Genomic DNA, 18,920 nt, shown 5'->3' on the forward strand with positions numbered 1-18,920 from the left:
TTATTATTATTATTATTATTATTATTATTATTATTATTATTATTATTATTTTGTTTGACAGAGAGAAAGCATGAGCAGGGGGAGAGGGGGAAGCAGGCTCCCTGCTGAGTGGGGTGCCCAATATGGGACTCGGTCCCAAGCCAAAGGCAGACGCTCTACCATCTGAGCCACTCAGGCGTCCCCAAATATTTTCCCTATAAATGAAAGGTAACTGCTTCTTGAATTTATACCTCTTGAGCTTCCAGAAGCTTCCAGAGAAATGCTCCACTTTCAGATATCAGGGAAAGCCTGCCTCCGTGGCAGAAATGGCAGGTGGACTGAAGCCACGCTTTATAGAGGATGCTGAAGTAAGGGTGTATTTGTATATTTGATACCATTAGTAATGGGAGTCATTGACACTTGACGAGGAGAGCCATCTGATCCAAGCTGTACTTGGGAAATTGAACGGGCCCTGTGTGTCCAGCGGGTCCGAGCAGGGAGACATAGGAAGTGAGAGCACCCAGAGGCGGAGTCCCTGCCTCACGCAGAGCCCCCGCAGGGAGTGTCCTGAGTGGCCCACAGCCCACTTCATAGAGCACCAGACACTTCCTGATCCTCATGCTGAGAACCTCAAGGATTAAGACAGACATGGACACAGCACAAGACTCAACTGCACGAGCACCAGCTCCTTTGTCTTTGCTGGGAAACCCCGTGCCTTCCAGGGCCAGAAGCTTCCAAAGCACCCCCACCCCACCCCACCAAGGCTGAGCCAGTGCCATCTCACCAGTGTGCACTGGCCCGTGTCTGGCTTTAATGACCATTGTCTAAAAGAAACATATCCGGAGAACTGGACAGGAAGGAAAAGCTTGTGTTTGGGGGGAAAGGGAGGAGGATGTGTTTTATCTCAAACCATCTAGCTTCTATTTAATAAAACCCTCCATTGCCAAAGGCATGTCAGGCCACAATTCTCACAATGCTCACACAGAACAGAAAACCACGGCCTGAAATGGAAATGCCTCTCGGTTGTTGTTCTGGCATGGCAGATGGCCCTCTCCTGACATTCAGGGAAACAGACTTTGCTTCCAGAGAGAAAAGCCTATAAAACATTGGGCAGCATATGCGGAAATGCCTAACCCTGGCCACTGGCATCAAGCATGTCTGTGGCACAGGAAGGGCATTCCCGAACAGGGACCGGTGTCGTTCATGGCACCCTTATCACAGGGCACTGCACAGAGCAAATGCCTTCCAAAGATGAGCGCGCATATAACCAGTCAGATGAAATATCTTAGTCCCTGGTATAAATATGAGTGGGTCCCTCACACTGGGAAGCCTACAAGCTTCTGCAATTCAGCAGGAAGCCAAGTAGGAAATAAGAGGCCAGGTACTCATTTCTTACAGAGAATGGATAGAGGTGAGTTTTGGTATACCACAGTATGCTGTGGTATGCTATAGTACATGTGTTATGCTGTAGTATGCTGTGGTACACTATAGTATGCTGAGATATATTGTGCTATACTGTGTTATGTTGTGGTATGCTGTATATACTGTGGTATACTGGGCTATTGTGTGGTATATTGTGCTATGCTATGGCATAATATAGTATGTTGACATATACTGTGCTATGCTGTGGTATACTCTGGTATACTATCATACACTGTGGTATGCTGTGCTATACTATAGTGTGCTATGGTATACTGTAATATACTCTGGCATATTGTGCTATGCTGTGGTATGCTGTAGCATGCTGTGGTACACTGTAGTATACTGAGGCATATTGTGCTATGCTGTGCTATACTGTGGTATGTTGTGATAGATCATGTTATGTCATGATATGCTGAGCCATATACTGTAGTATACCATGGTATACTGTAATATGCTGTGGTATACTGTGCTATGCTGTAGTATGCTGTGGTATACTGTGCTATACTATGCTATACTGTGCTATACTGTAGTATACTGTGCTAAACTGTGGTATGTTGTGATATATTGTGTTGTGTTGTGGTATGCTATAACTATTGTGGTATACTGGGCTATGCTGTGGTATATTGTGCTATGCTGTGGTATGCTATGGCATATTGTGCTGTACTGTGGTATACTGTGGTATACTATAGTATACTGTGGTATGCTGTGTATACTGTGTTATACTATGGTATACTATGATATGCTATGGTACACTGTGGTATCTGTGGTATATGCTGTGGTACACTACAGTATACTGACAGTACAATACAGTATTGTGACAGATTGTGTTATGTTGTGGTATGCTGTATATACTGTGGTATACTGTGACATATTTTGCTATGCTGTGGTATACTATAGTATACAACATACACCATGCTGTGCTGTGTTATACTGTGGTATACTATTGTATACTGTGGAATGCTGTGCTATACTGTAGTATACTGTAATATGCTTTGGCATACTGTGCTATGCTGTGGTATACCACGGTATCTGTGGTATACCATGCTATGCTGGAGTATGCTGGAGTATGCTGTGCTATACTGTAGTATCCTGAGATATACTGTGCTATGTTGTGGTATACTATGCTGTGCTGTGGTATGCCATGATATGCAGTAGTATACTATAGTATGCTGTGGTATACTGGAATATACTGTGCTGTGCTGTGTTATCCTATGGTATACCCAAAGCCTTGGTTTAATGATGGGCTCTAGTGGACAAGTCAGCCTGTAGTATCTCACATTATGGGGATAGATATATATATATACACACATAGCACATATATATATATATATACACACATATATATGTGTGTGTATATATATATATATATACACATGAAAGATTCTAGATATATATGCATATTCAGCTAACACTTATCCAGAATTTCTCACATGTTGGGCATTATCTTAATCACTTTTAAGATATGAATTCATTTAATTTAATGCTCATTAAAAAAACAAAAGACAGTGAGTATTATGATCCTCATTTACAGAGGAAAAAACTGAGGCACAGAAAGGGTGCCCAACCTGCCCAGGGTCACAATGCCATGAAGTGACAGAGTCGGCACTTGAACCCAACCTGTCTGGACCCGTGTTCTGTGAGAACCCCTGGCCTCATACACACCTCTTTTCTGGGTTTCTACAATTCCGATCGATTCTATCTGGAGTGAGAAACACTTGATGTTCTGAGAACTGGAGCATGCATGGTTTTATGAACAAGAGTACTTCTCACGTAGATGTTGAGCATTACCATGCAATCATCTTCTCCCTAGTCCTGCTGGCCTAGCCTGATGGCTGAACATCCAAGAAAGGGTCTGATGTAAAAACAACTCTGTCCATGCCCCAAGGCTGGCCGCTAAACACAGGGGCTTGTCGTCTCCCCTTGGGACCCCACATTCCTCCCAAAGGGCTAACTGGGGTTTGACTTCAAGGAAGACCTCAGACAGAAAGTTGAGGCAGAGCCTGGTTGATCCATCCCCACAGCCGGTGCTCACTAGGAACACAGACCCTAACACCAGGCCCACAAGCAAGTGGCAGGACGCTGGCTGCCACAGGCCCTTTGCTCTGGAGCAGGAAGAGGTGTTGCCAGGAGAGCCAAGCTGGAAGTGGAAGGAGTGGAGACAGTACAGATGGAATGTGCTAGTCGTGGAGCTCTGCCCACGGCCCTTCACATTCCACTGCTGTTGCGCAAGGAGCAGAGGCCCTGTGTGCTATGAGCACATGTGTGGGTGATGGGCACGCAGCCCTTGGCCTGGTGACCCACAGCAGCGCCACTCACCGCTGAGTTTTGTCAAATGCCCTCTGTCACTGGGGAGTTTCATTCCTAAGACATGTGCTAGGCCCAAAAGAGTCCTTCCTAAAAAGTTTGCTAGAGCTCAAAATTCCATGAACCAAGATTACTTAAACTAAGAAAACTGCCCGGGGACCAAGGACATCAAAGTTTCTCTAATGGTCATAGGAGGGGGCGCGGGGAGGGGCCTGCAAGCCAGCCGGGTCATGAGAAATCACCGACCTTCTAGTGCCACGGGGAGCCAAGTACTACTTCCAGCTCAAGCTCTGGGCCTGCTCCAAGTACTCTGCTCCTCCAGATTTTTTATAATCAGTGGACGGTTTGCCAAGTTCGTGAACACCCAGAGTTTCCACGGTATGGATATAACTGGTAAATAAGATTCAGGTTTCGCATTTGTCGTGCCAAGACTGGGACCAACAGGCACAGATGATGGAAATGAAACACAGCGAGGGCCCCAGCGTCAGTCCAGCAGCCGCATACCCTGGATCACATCACTCAGCCCCTCTGAGCCCTTGTTCCTTATTGGTAAAATGGGGAGAGTGACGCCCGCCCCAGGAACTTGATGTCCTCGCAAAGTTAACGAGGTACCACAAGACAGTGCAGGACACCACACCAGCTACATAGGTGGTGCCTCTGTGCCCCGGGAACTCAGACAAACAACAGGACTGGTTGTGCACGAGCATCAGCCCACGAAATTCGGTTACGATCTAACCATGGTGTGGGGGAGGGCTACCAAGGTATTTATTGATCATGCGACACATGTATGTCATGATGGGTGATGCGGCGAGAAGGCAGAAGACACAGCCTGCTTTTACAGAGCTAACTCTCAGGACCAGGAAGAAGAAGGCTCCTTCTTGACAAAATAGACGTCTTGACAAACCTCAGCTGAGCAGGTTCAAGGCGCCAAGCATGCTGACCACTTCAGGTGCAGGGTCTCCTCGGATGCTCTTAACGACCCCCAGAAGTACTTTCCAGGTTTGGGCCTCGAACTTGAGCAGTCTGGATCTATGAACACTGGCGTGCACGGGCTAGTCATAGCACTGTCTTGAGACAAAGATGGAGATGTAGTCGGATCAGTGACCCAGACTTCTGAGGGGGGGGGCGGTGAGCTGGGTCCCAGAGGAAAAGTGGAATTTGGACTAGCAGGTGCCGAGGTCGGCGGATATGTGGCCACGGTGGGTTTTGAACCCAGGTCTAACTCTGGAAGGCATCATCAACCAGAGTCCTCGAAGTGGGGCAAGGATTGCTTCCATTTCGTAGATGCAGACACGGAGTCTGAATGAGAACAAGTAACTGAGTTAAGTCTGCTCCACTCATGAGCCATCCAGGCTTTGGGACGTCTACGCCCCCCCGCCCCCCCCGCCCCCCCCGCCCCCGCACACACACCCTTTCTTCTCCTGTGACCCCATGCAACCTGGGGAGTGTCCTCCGGCCTTGCCAGCCCAAGGAGCATGGGGCCCCGAGCCCCACCCCAGGGGCTGGTGGCCGCAGCCCAGGCCACGTTCATGCCCGCTGGGCTGGGCCTATTCCTTGACTGGCACTCCCTCCAGAGCCGCTGCCAGAGGGCCGGGCCGGCTTTCCTATCTCCTCGGCCGCAGCTGTGTTCTCAACAGTGAGAGTCACTCCAGCTCCCCTTATGAATCCCGGGCTCCCTGCGCAGCCACCAGGGTTGTGCGAGGATGAGATTAGGTGGGCGGGCCAGCCCCTGGACCCGGGACAGCCTGCCCATGGTGGGAACCAGGGGACAAAGGTGGGGACTCAGAGACAGGGGTCAAGAAGAAAGAAATACGGGAGGAAAAGACAGAGGGCCAGAGAATCAGCACGGGCTTTCCAGCCCGCATGGGATCCTGGTCCCAGAGCCTGCTTAAGGGAAGTTACCCTTAACCATTCAAAAGTCCGTCACAGACAGAAGTTGGCCCCTGTGGACCAAGGGGTGTACTGGTGTTTCACCCAAACTCAAGGCGGTCCTCTTGCACAGTCCCTCCCCAGGGTGCTGGCTCCACCCCTGCAGAGCCTCCCCAGGGGCCTAGGTGGGCTCCTGGCTCCTGGCTCCCCAGGGAGCAGCCCGCCCCACCCCATGCCGCCTCTCCCCCCACCCTCTGAGGTTCCTACTGAGCCTTCTCCACCCGCTCCTGTCTCTCTGGCTCTGTTCCTTCCTAGCCCTTCCCGTGGTTCTTAAATCCACCGCTTCCTTTCGGTGGTTAGAGAAGGGATAAAAGCTTCCCTTTTCTGTCTGCCAGTGTTTAAATTCCTTCTGAAAACATCTAGAAAAGACTTATGTAAAAGGGGAACAGCCTTTTCCTACTGATGGCTCCAGTAGAACTTAGTAGGGAGTACAGGCGGATGCGGAGGTGCCCAGCCTTGCTGGTGCCTTCCAGCCCCCCAGCTCTTGGTGCTGGGGCTGCACCCCCTCCCCACGGCCACCTAGACCAGGAGTGAGGCTCTGCCCTCCTCACCCCCAAAGCCCAGACTCCGCAGAAGCAGGCAAAGTGGGGTTGGGCACTGCTGTTTTCAGGGAGCCAGGCTCTCTGCTCCAAAGGAGGCCCCTCTCCCTGCTCCACGGCATCCACATGGGCCTTCTATAAGGAGCGACTCTCCACGGCCTTCTCAGAGGTCTCTTCTGGCCGGCCAAGTAGCCCTCACTTCATCTCTACACGCGCGTCCATTCAGGAGCGCTGGCAGAACAGCCTGATTCCCGTTTCCGAGGACCCCAGGAGACAAGGGCCTCAGTCTCTGGGTGCCACACTCAGCAGCACTCCTGGGCCTAGCCTATGGCAGCAACCTGGAGGAGACCCTTCCCCTGCAAACCACCCTTGTAGTCTCTTGGGGAGCGCCACGCTTCTCCGCACCCCAAACCCCTTTCTCCCCACCGCTCACTTCGGTGGGACTCAGCTTCCAGGGAAATATCTCTTGGCCCACAAGTCTCGGGACACAACATGGTTGTGTACTGTGGCTCCAGAAAAATCTCGGTTCAAGTCTAGAGTACCACCTGGGGACCGCATGGCCAGACTGAACGAGATTAGGTAGAACTTTGTGTGAAGAGATCGTAACAAAGAACTGTAGATTCAGAAAGCCCAGTAATGATGCCATCGCTACTCACAACCATTTATTCAACACTCACACTAAGCACACTACGAATCCCCACACCTCAAGGTTCTTCCTGCTGAATTAAGGACTCAGAAAAATAAATAACCAGATATAAAGCTATGTAATAGTAAGAAATAGATGCACGTATATCGGTTTCTGCCGCCTTCCTACTTACATTTTGTCTTTGACCCCAGTTCTTGACATGGAGCTCCTCAGTCCTTCGGAATTTCCTGGGTTATAGGAACCTCTTTTGTTCTAATGAGGTGACTCTAGAGGGGCTCCTGGGGTTGGCAGGGGGCACCAGAAAGTCTAAGCCATGCTTAAAACCTCAGGACTTCCAGCCCCACCCCCGCTCTCGGGGGAGGGGTGAGGTGCTGGAGAATAAATGATTGATGTCCCCAACGTGTTGAAGTCACCATGAAAATCCCTGGAGTGCAGAGTTCTGAGAGCTTGTGGGCTGATGAGCACAAGTGTGTGCCAGGAGGGCGGTGCAGCCCAGCTCCAGACAGACAGACAGACAGACGCTGCTATGCTGGGGACCCTTCTGGACCTCGCCTTATGCGCCTCTTCCTCCATATCCTTTATCATAGACTGATAGATGTAAATAAGTGTTTCTCTGAATCCTGTGAACCATTTTATCAAATTATGAACCAGGGAGGGAGTCATGGGAACCCCAGTTTATAGCCAGTTGGTCAGAAGTACAGATGACAGCCTGGGACTTGTGACAGGCCTCTGACATGGGACCGTCTCGTGGGATGGAGCCCTTAACCTGTGGGATCTGACACCAGCCCCAGGTTGGTGGTGTTGGACCTGAATCAAATTGTGGGACACTCCGCGGGTGTCGGAGGACTGACACCCATGGTAAGGGGAAGAAAGCACACATCATTGAGAGTGCTGAGTGTGACAATACGAGGAAATGGAGCGTTTTTCCTCGATAAATGAAGAATGAACAAACGCCGTCACACATGAGACGGACTTATGTCCATATGACCCATCTGTAAGAGAATTAGTGAATTGAAATATAGATCTGAAGAAACCATTCAGAATGGGTGTACATACAAAACATGGTAAGTGGGACACCTGGGTGGCTCAGTTGGTTGAGTGGCTGCCTTCGGCTCGGGTCATGGTCCCAGCGTCCTGGGATCAAGTCCCACATCGGGCTCCTTGCTCAGTGGGGAGCCTGCTTCTCCCTCTGCCTCTGCCTGCCATTGTCTGCCTGTGCTTGCTCTCTCCCCCTCTCTCTCTCTCTGATAAATAAATAAAATTTAAAAAAAAAAAAAACATGGTAAGTTAAGATGCAAGTAGAAAAGAATAGCAAGAGAGTAGAAAAGATTTTCCAAGAGAAATTACAGAAGAAAAAAACAGAGATCATGCAGAGAGACAATGTTGGAAGAGACAGTGGCTGAAAATATTCCAGCACTGACATGAGAAGTTAAACTACTTCTTAATGAAAATATATTAAGGAACTGAATTTCAGAAACAAAATTATCAAAATTTTGCAAGCAACTCACATGATTAAATCTTCTTGTGAAGGCAACAGCATTTGGTGCATGAATTACAGGGGGGGAACAGCAGAGACAGGAGAGGTGTACGTGGCAGGAGAGGTGCCACCCGGGCAAGACCATGAGGCATGAGCAGGACTGTGGTCAGCGGGAACAGGCGGGGAACTCCAGGAAGCAGCAGGAGGCGGGCGTGGAATTGTGAAGGGTATAGGGAGAGTGTTCTGGGTGAACACATGCTTCCTTAGGTTTGAGCTCTCCTTCCTCCTCCCCCCAGCCCCGGTGGCCTCTTAGGTGCCCATTCAGTTCTGGGAAAACCCCTAACATGAAGATGAGGCTTGCAGCAGAGTGAAGATGGGCAAGGAGAGCTGGGGCAAGCGAATTCGAATTCTCTCTTTCTTTGGAGACATGAACAAAGAAGCACAAGCCCAAGAGCTGTTGGCAACCACCCTGGGACCATGATCATCAGAGAGAAATAAACTTGAGTCCTTAAAGAAATTGCTAATCTGCTGGATCAAGCCTTGCCTGAAGCTCACACTGATAATGGACTTTTTTTTTTTAAGGAGCAAATAAATCCCTGTTTTATATAAGCCAGTTTGAGCAAAGCTAATGAAATGACCTGAAATCACGTACAGCATGAATTGTGGGGGGATGGAGGGATGTTAACAACACTGAAACTAGAAGGGTATCAGAGGATTAAGCCACGAGAGTCTCTCCTTGTTCCTCGCTAGGATGTTGGACTTCATGTAGGCAGGAGGGAGACTCAGTGAAAATTGTTGAGAAGGGAGGTGGTGGGATGGAATCTGCTTTAAGAAATTAGCTTTCATGGGGCACCTGGGTGGCTCAGTGGGTTAAGCCTCTGCCTTTGGCTCAGGTCATGATCTCAGGGTCCTGGGATCGAGCCCCGCATCGGGCTCTCTGCTCAGCATGGAGCTCTCTGCCTACTTGTGATCTTCCTCTCTGTCAAATAAATAAATAAAATCTTTAAAAAAAAAAGAAAAGAAATTAGCTTTCATGGCAGAATGAGTGGCAGGCTGGAGGGAAGGGAGATTAGGAGCAAAAAAAAAAAAAAAGGTGATTAGTAATGGGTCTGGGAAAAGGACATTTTATCAAACAACCCCAGATGTCGGCACTGAGCTGGCAAAGTCATTCCTGTGGTAGCCTCCCCTGGTGTGAGCATTCAAGGGCTTCCCTTCACCCTGAAGAGCAAACAGCACACAGTGAGTAGGTCCAAATGCTAATATCGCAATGCCTCCCAAAGCTTTCCAGTTGTCTTAGAAATTTCATAAGAACAGGAGAGTCTTTTTATTTTAAAAACTAAAACAAAGTTCCCTTTCATTAACTTTTAGATTAACCATACATTTACAGAGTGGGGAAGAGAATACACCCAAAACAAGAAGCCATAAAAAAGCGTCCCCACTCCCAAAAGTTTGTGAGTCACCAACTAAATCATGGGGCTCCCAGCTCCCCATCCCTGGTGGGAGCACCTGTCCTGGCAGCTGCCAGAGTTCTAGAGCCTTCCAGGGCCTTCCAGAGGCCGGCAAGAGGCCTGCAGAGCTCACGTGGCTCCGTCCCCACATCCACGAGGAAGGTAAGCATCTTCATCTCCTCCTAATGTGCCCAGAGAGTGCCCCGGCTGCCCTACAGGTCACACTGCCTGGGGCTCCACACCCCACACTTCACCCCTGCCTCACAGCCTCTTCCCATGGGTGCCCCGCACTCCCTGACCTGGCTGTTCCCATTCTCAGCCCCCAGAGCTTCCCAACAGGCAGACTGCCACCTGCGTCCCAGGCCCACTGTTTAATTTACATAATTCCGATGGTTTTCCCTGCCAGCTTCCTGTTTTTGTAAACTCCTGTCCAGTTTTTTACTCTCCCAAGAGCCCGGCTCACAATAGCCTTCTGCCAATCTGGTTCTTCTGCATCGAAGGAGACAGAGGGAGCTTCTATCTGATGACTTCCCTTTTTGTTGTAGAAACAGGAGCTTAAAAACAGCCAGTGGTTTCCAATCCAGAGTTTCCTACAAGCTTTTGACTCTGCTGGTTACTGGCTTCCTGTTAGCAGAACAAAGTTTCAGGCTGAGTCACAGCCGAGAGCCAAGCCCAGCAGTGATTCACGAGTGTGGCTCATGGCACCCCTGCCACCACCAGCGGCCACCATCAGCGCAGCCTCTGCTAGTGCTGCGGCAGCCCCCAGTTCTCCTGATCCTCGGAGCGCAAGAGCCTGAGGCCGTGTTCCTGATTTTCTCTTCGGGGTGGTAGAGGAGCACCGGCAGCCGGCACAGGCCGGGCAAGGCTGGCCTGGAGATCAGGGACAAGACTGGGGACCTGAATCGGGGCAGTTCCAGGGACACTGGGGAAGGTACCACTGCTTCAAAATAACACCCACCCCCATCCACCCTCCCCTGCACAGGGCTGAGGGTTCCTCCCTCTGAGCTTTTTTGGTCCTCCTTCAAGGCACAAACAGGCCACTCACACCCTAATATGATTAACGTGATGAGCTCACTTAGGAAAACACTCATCGCTGCAGAGAAGCAGATGGGAGAGAAGTAGAAAAAAACCCGAAGCACGAGCAGGCCAGAGACACAGACAATCTCGCCCAGGACCAGGTTTGGCCGCAAGGTCAGCGGCGGGGAAACCCTGTAACCTTTGCCAGGACTCAGTTTGGGGGTATCTTCCGATTCCAAGGTTCTCTTGACAGGCCTCAACACTTTGCAAGCCACACAGAAGCTGCACTCTAAACACAGGGGTGAAACCCAGAGGCTGCAGACCGTACCCAAACCACCGCAACAAGGAGCAGTCCGCTGGGGAGAGGGTTGTCAAGCACATTGTCCTCCTTGACAGGTGGGAAGGGCGGCTCCTCCCGATTCGAGAGAGGAGGGTGAAGAGGGTTTCCGACCCAAGCCATGGTGAATTCCTAGATTTATGAAAACGCAAGATCTCGTCCCCTACCATGAAATGCACCATTTAAACATCCGCAGCAGGCTATAGCAGGTTCACGGTGCGTGTGATTCCCCCAGGACTTCGTGGTTCCCCATCCCCGGGGCACATGACCCGGGCAGGCGTGAGAGCCCCTCCCTCAAGCCCCCGGGCCGGGCTGGGGACACCAAAGCTGGCGAAAAGCAGAAGCTCCAAGGCCCTGAGAAGGCACCATCTGTGCTCGTAGGAGCTGAGAGTCAAGCGAGCCCTGGGCAGGGAGGACCTCTGGAATTCTGGAGACGCCGGACATTTCTGACTTCCCAGATGATGGCCCAGTCCACAAGCAAGAAGCAGTGGGAACTGCTCAGCTAGCATGTCTCTTGCCATGGGCATCTCATAAATCTTTTAAACTTGCTGAAATGAGAGTGAAAATGCTCTATTTTTCTCCTTAAAGTCTGTTCCCTTGATCCCCAGCCCCATTTCTGTCCTCCCAACCCACTGGCTTCCTGTCACCTGCTGGGACTCACTCTGCTCCTCTGGCCCCAGAGACTTGGCCCAGGTTGCACCCTGCCCTCCATGCGCTGAGCCTGGGCTTCCACAGGCTCTCTCCACCACCACCCCCAGAACCCACAGTGTGTACCGCTCTGGGGACCTCCGAATCCCTGACCAGGGAGCACCCCTCAGCCACCAGCCACACGGCCGCTCCTCCGTGCCCTCCTGGCTGCATCAGGCTCTGGGTGACACCGGCCACCACTGTGGCCAGGCACATGCAGGGTGACGGCTTCATCAGGGTCCACCCCACAGACACCCATCTCTTCCGGTACCCCCAGCAGCTGGCACAACCCTGTTAGATACAGATCTGACAAACAAATGAAGTCAGGTTTTGTTTCTCTGTTTTTACTTAACCTACTTATTGATTGAGGCATAAATGACACACACAATGACTCAATATTTGTATGTATGTTGTGAAATGATCAGCACAATTAAGTCTAGTGAACATCCGTCACCATACATAGTTACCAAACATACTATGTTCTTGTGATGGTCAGGAAGAAGCCCTATGAGCTCTCCAGATCAAGAGGCTGCAAAAAGAACCTCTAAAGAACCCAGCACTGGTGATGAAAACTGGTGTTTATTACCATCCAGCTGCTTCCCACATTGCTTTGACCACAGGCAAAGGTTCGGCAGGAATGTGCCTTCAAGCACAGGGACGAGCAGGCAGACAGCTTGATAAACCGGTTCCTACCTTTGGTCTTTTCTATCCTGCTTGCCTTCCTGCTTCCAGAACACAGACTGGAGGAGGGTCCGGGTGGGCAGCCTGGCTGCTGTCAGGTGCACTCACCCTCCACTGCCAGGGCTTGGGGGAGGACACAGGGACAAGCACCAGGGGAGTGGGAGGGGCCCAGTGCCAGGGAGATGTGCGTGGACTCCCTTCCTTCTCATCCCTGGGACTACACAGCATTTCAAGGGCTTGGTGACTTCTGAAATTTCATATGAAAATGACAGGAGATCTCATTTTTCCAAGTCCCTTCAGTGAATTTTACCAATAAGGATGTGAAATACGGGCATTGCTGATACAATATCCAGAAATCACATGATCACAGCTTTTGACCCCAACACCTGGGATGAGACCTATTTAGGAATCGGCCCTGGGGGCTTCTAGGAGTCAGGAAGACATTATTATTGATTGTGCAGTCACTTTGAAGAGCCACACCTGATCTGACACAGCCCCTTCTCATCGGATCAATATGTTCAAGTGTACCATCTGCTGAGATGTTGTGGTCCTGCGGCTGGCTTACACAATGTTTGGCTCGGGGGCCACCACTGTGGAGTGGTGTGGACGGAAGGACTCTGGGTTGCGTGCAGACTGGGGTGTCGGTATGGGGTCTCCGGCGGAGGGCAGAGAGGAGCCACACTCCCTCCTTCCCCACCCCTCACCTCCATACCCTCATACCCAGACTCCCATGCACCCGCAGCTGCCAGATACTGAGAATAACCCAAATTATTGCTGATGCACGATACCAGCAAATCATCCCCAAATGATAATATTTTTACTATAACCAAAAAAAATCCCATGTGATACACCTTCCAGCGCATCTGGACACCTGGGTGAGAAACTCAGTAAGGACCTGATTGCTTTCCTGGAAAGCAAGGCACACTGGTTTTCCAGCCCACGTCCACACATTCCCACCCCTGCGAGCAGAGGGGAGAGTCCAGCCTCAGTCCAGCTTCTCTGTGGGTCTGTCGCACTTCAGACATAACCATGCTCCTGAAAACTAAATGGGTGCATTTAGTTTTCTGCAAACAGCCCCACATTTGAAAGGCGGTACTAAGGAAAGCTTCCTATGTAAAGGAATTCCAAGGGCGCCTCGGCACAGCTAAGTGTTCCTCATGCTTGTGGCTCAGGTCATGATCTTGGGGTCACGGGACTGAGACCCACATAAGACTCCATGCTCAATGCAGAGTCTGCTTGAGTTTCTCTCTCCCTCGGCCCCTCCACGCCCCCATGCTCTAGCTCTCTCTCTCTCCCTCTAAAATAAATAAATAAATCTTAAAAAAATAACAAAGGAATTCCATGTTAAGCAAATACCAAATTCTGGCTACAAAGACTGTGGCAAAATGAAAAATGCTTATGCATCAGAGTTAAGAAGAAAAAGTCCTAATCAAAACTGTGTGTCTTGGGGCTCCTGGGTGGCTCAGTCAGTTAAATGTCCATCTTGGGCTCAGGTTGTGATCTCGGGGTCCTGGGATCGAGCCTGCATTAGGCTCTCTGCTCGGCAGGGAATCTGCTTTTCCCTCTTCCTCTCCCACTTCCTCTGTGCTCTCTCTCTCAAGTAAATAAAATCTTAAAAAAAAAGTTGTGTGCCTTGTGTGGTGGGTCTCCCTCACCTTTGTGCCTTGCTCTGTACTGGAAACCCTCCACTCCTCTCTGCACCTCTCCTTGTTGATGCTTACTTCTCAGTATGTTTCCTAACAGCAATCACACCCCTTCCTTGAGCCCCTGGGACAGACTGCAACTGCTTCAGAGACCACCCCAGTTCTACACACTCACACATGCACATTTGCTCGCACACAGGCACACACTTACATACACACCACTCACACTCTTGCACACGCATGCAGATCGCTCACAATCACACTCACATATACACACACATACACACTACTTGCACTCACCCATCTCACACCACACATGCAGACTCTCATGCACACACACACACTCACTCAGTGTCAAACCCTCCAGAGGCTCTGGTAGGTTTCCCTGGCCTTTTGGTTTGTTAAGCACAACTTTAAAAGCTGCCCCCCCGGGACGCCTGGGTGGCTCAGTGGGTTAAGCCGCTGCTTTCGGCTCAGGTCATGATCTCAGGGTACTGGGATCGAGTCCCACATCGGGCTCTCTGCTCAGCAGGGAGCCTGCTTCCTCCTCTCTCTCTCTCTCTGCCTGCCTCTCTGCCTACTTGTAATCTCTCTCTGTCAAATAAATAAATAAAATCTTTAAAAAAAAAAAAAAGCTGCCCCCCAAAAGGGCTGGTAAACGTCCCTTATGCTCAGCAACTATAAAATCACCACCTGTTAATCTACCCAGCAACCTATTTATTACCCACCCTCTCGAGTTTATACAGAAAGACAAACCAAATAACTCTCAACAAATTCCTTTAAAAAATAAATAAAAAGAAGAAAGATCTTATTTCTCAGCCCAAAATGCCCTTGTCAATTGGTGACAAATAAAACACACATTATGGGATAAATTAAAGGCCCTGGGGTCAGCGCCCTAACTCTCCAGGGAAATCACTGACTAAACCTTTCTAAATTGATTAGACGGCTCCTCTCCTCAGTTCTGATGCCGTTGGATGTTACAACAAAAGAGCCAAAGTCCTTCAGTGGTGCCATCAACAGACGACGCCAGCTTTTCCCTTCCTCTGGCCTAAAGGCTCCTGCTCTAAACTCAGAAATAAAATAGAAACTTTTGGAAATAACCTAAAAAAGAAATGTAATAAAACCTGTAGCAGGCACTCCTAACTATGGACACCATAGTGAACAGACTCAGGTATGCGGGCTTCCCTGTTGGGCGCAGACCGCACGTCCCAAACACCTGTCCAGTCCCTACAAGGCACTCAGTTAGAATTGCCAGGGCTCCGAGCACAAGAACAGGTGACCTCGTGAACACAGGCTGCCCAGCCCAAGGTTGGCAAAATAAAAATCAATTTCCTGGGATTGAGTGAATGCATTTAACTATGGTTAATGTTCTCTTTTGAGTAAGTATGTGAGGAAATGTACTTTTCTTCCTCTTTTGTCTCTAACCTTCTGTTTAACATGCTTCCATAAACTGGACTGGAACATTCTGCCAGTGATATAATATTCCAACATCCCTCCTTAGAATTCAGGAGGGAAAAAAAAGGAACTTCTTATGAAAATTCATAGTATGGTGTTGAAGTAAGGAAATTACAGAGAAACTTGAAAATACTGATTCTGTAGAATATATTCATAGGCTTTACAAACCACCTGAAATAATGATCAAAATGGTTAAATATTACTCAAAATTCTTTTACTAAGTTCCTTTACTTTTCATGATTATGTAATTATTTACTGAGGACCAATAAAAATCCACCCTCTTTCCTGTAAGATTGAACTGGAAAAATCAAACTCGCAACCATCAGCAAGACACAAACCTCATTTAATCTGAAGTGGCAAAACCGTTCTGGGACCAAGGGCTGTGCTTTATAGGGAAGGGAAATGCCTACAAGCACTGAAATGTTGATAAGTGTTTAACAACCAGCTCTCCAAAGGAAAGGCACTACCTGGCCACACTTGCCAACTTCTACTTTATAAACACTCCCATGATGGCCAATGTCAACATGATGTCTCTGAGCACAGAGCTGGGTGTGGACACACGGTAGCATATCACTGCTGAGTGTCTCCACCACGAAGGTATAAGAGATGGGAATGACCTCAAGAGTGTACATCAAAAAACAAAATCTCATACAATAATTAGGAAGTATTGGTTTTGAGTATTTATTACCACTGCCTTAAATACAGTGCATTGAATTGTAAGTGATAAAGATAAAAATTTCTAGTAATGGCTTTGCTTGATGCACAGCTTAAAAAATTCCTGCAGATTTAACAACTCTTGTGAGGCAGGATGAGCCAGATCTAGCGCACTGTTCCCAGAAAATGGTCCTGGAACCTCCCACACAGCTTAGAGTATCAGCTTTACAGGTAATGAAGCTTCCCTGCAGGCCAGGAATTTGACAAACCTGAGCGTCTCAGAGAGTAACCCTTACTCTAACCCTTACAGGCGACTGCAGGCCGACCTCTGGAAGCAAATTGGATGGTCCTTCTTCCTTAGCTCAGGAGATGAGCTGATAAAGGTAACGAAATCATTCTGGTACATAAAAGTGAATTATAACTGTAGAGGATTTACAAGTTAACTCAGGAAGCAGACGTGGCCTGGCTGTATTGATATGTAACAAGGATGCTGACTGTACAGGGTCCCTGACTTAGAAAACCCTTACTGGTTTTCAACTCTATGACGGTGATATCGTTTCAGGAGAAACCCTGCTTCCAATTGTGAATTGTGCCCTGATCCGAGGCTAACGATCTGTGATACTCTCTGGTGATGCTGAGCAGCAGCCCCCACTCCCCGTCAGCCGGTGATCACAAGGCTCGACACCGATACACTGATAACCATTCTGTACCCGTACAACCGTTCTGTTTTTCACTTTCAGTACAATCCTCAATAAATTACATGAGATAGTTGACACTTTATTATAAGACAGGCTTTGTGTCAGATGATTTTGCCCAACTGTAGGCTAATGTAGGTTTCTGAGCAGTTTTGAGGTCCGCAAAGCTAAGCTGTTTGGTAGGATAGATATAGTACATGTATTTTCAGCTTAACAATATTTTCAACCAACAAGGGGTTTATCGAACATAACTCCGTTTTAAGTCCAGGAAGGTCTGTGTATTAATGTCTCTTATGTACTGTATAAATAAAACCAGTGGAACAAAACAAAATAGCAGTTGAGTTACACTGAATTGGAAAAACTCAAAACAGTCTGTGAGATCAAATCTGAGCATCATGGTAGGGCTCAAAGGAGAGATGGCGAAGATCCAACACTCTGCTGACCCACACTTACGGGACACGTGCACACTTGTCCCCTTTGCACCCAGAGACAAAACAAACAAACAAAACAAAAAACACAAAAACCAGAATCACTCTGTGTTACTCTAGACCCCAAAATATGAAAACTTGAGCCTTTCCTGCAGGTTACTGACCCCCCACAAAAACATCTCTCTCCCTACCTTTTGCAGTGTTGGTATCTGGAGATATGCCTATCCTTTGTAAGTACTAAAATCATGCCAAAAAACAAATATTTTCCTACCACACACGGACTGACTGTAAACTCAGATATTTGTTCATTTCTTTCAATATGTCACATTTTTTTCCTTAACGAACCTGTCTTTCCAAAGCCTGGTCTCCCTTACAAACCTCTGTAGAAGTTATTTTCATCTCTGAGTCTTTCTGTGATGGTAACTTGCTTATCTGTCCTGATCTCATGGTCCTACATGCCGAACAAGGTGCTCCTTCCAGTCATGGCCACGTGGCTCCTATGAGACCAACCTTCCTACAAATAACAACTATCAACTCTGGGCAAAATGTAAAAACAACTATCTGAAAACGTTGAAGATGAACCAAAAACAGGTGGATACTGGAAGGAAATCAACACTTGGATGAAGGGAAAAGAACTGGGAATGTTTCCCATTTTTTATGGCTTTTCTCCTGAGGTAAGGCCTCACTATGCAAGGCAGCTAAAAGTCAGAAAAAAAACCCAAAGTTTTACTGACTTGAAGAACCAAAACACAGAGTTGAGAGAGACACAGCTGCTGTAAAACAAAGGGGAAAATCCTGAAAAGTGGAGAGCCATAAAGGGGGAGCCCCAAATTGTGTGTATAAATTCTGCCCAAATCTCTTGCTAATTCCAGAGCCACACATGTATGAAGCAGATTTCTAGCAGTCCAGCAAAGACTAAATGAAGTGAGCAGAAATTTCACCTACCATTCACAGCAGTGAAGACAAAGTTAGCAGTCTAAATTCAGCAAAGTTAACTGCCTACTATACCCACCCCCCCAAAAAAAAGTACTCCTCAGGAGAACACAGCAGACCTGAGAATCTCTACAACATATTCACATTCACAATGTCCAGGACAAAGTTCAAAATTACTTAACATTCAATGGGCACGTGGGTGGCTCAGTTAGTTTAGCCCCTGCCTTCGGCTCAGGTCATGATCCCAGGTCCCTGGGATCAAGTCCCACATTGGGCTTCCTGCTCAGTGGGGAGTCTGCTTCTCCCTCTGCCCCTCACCCCGCTCATGCTCACTTACTTGCTCTCTCTCTCTCTTTCTCTCAAATAAATAAAACCTTTTTAAAAAATTATTTAACATTTGGGGCACCTGGGTGGCTCAGTGGGTTAAAGCCTCTGCCTTCAGCTCAGGTCATGATCCCAGGGTCCTGGGATCGAGCCCTGCATCAGGCTCTCTCCTCAGCGGGGAGCCTGCTTCCTCCTCTCTCTCTCTCTCTCTGCCTGCCTCTCTGCCTACTTGTGATCTTTGTCTGTCACATAAATAAATAAAATCTTTTAAAAAAATTATTTAACATTCAAAGAAACAGGAAGACATTATCTATACTCAAGG

The 18,920-nt window shown here is 48.5% G+C and overlaps 1 long non-coding RNA gene across 12 annotated transcripts in view; it reads right to left on the minus strand.

Moving 5' to 3' along the window:
* The window catches only part of LOC132025526 (uncharacterized), an 86,623-nt gene that overhangs the window by 37,650 nt on the left and 30,053 nt on the right, over positions 1 to 18,920 (minus strand). For 5 of the 12 annotated variants that reach the window (XR_009406620.1, XR_009406615.1, XR_009406610.1 and 2 more), the window contains one exon: positions 4,610 to 4,769. The exons of 4 other annotated variants lie outside the window; for them this stretch is intronic. This is a non-coding gene — a long non-coding RNA (uncharacterized LOC132025526). Of the gene's footprint in view, positions 1 to 4,609; positions 4,774 to 6,991; positions 7,239 to 18,920 lie in introns of those variants that run through there. 3 more of the 12 variants (XR_009406619.1, XR_009406613.1, XR_009406616.1) reach the window with 2 other exon arrangements.

This window comes from Mustela nigripes, chromosome 10, assembly GCF_022355385.1.
Source record: "Mustela nigripes isolate SB6536 chromosome 10, MUSNIG.SB6536, whole genome shotgun sequence".
In the NCBI taxonomy this organism is placed as follows: Eukaryota; Metazoa; Chordata; class Mammalia; order Carnivora; family Mustelidae; genus Mustela; species Mustela nigripes.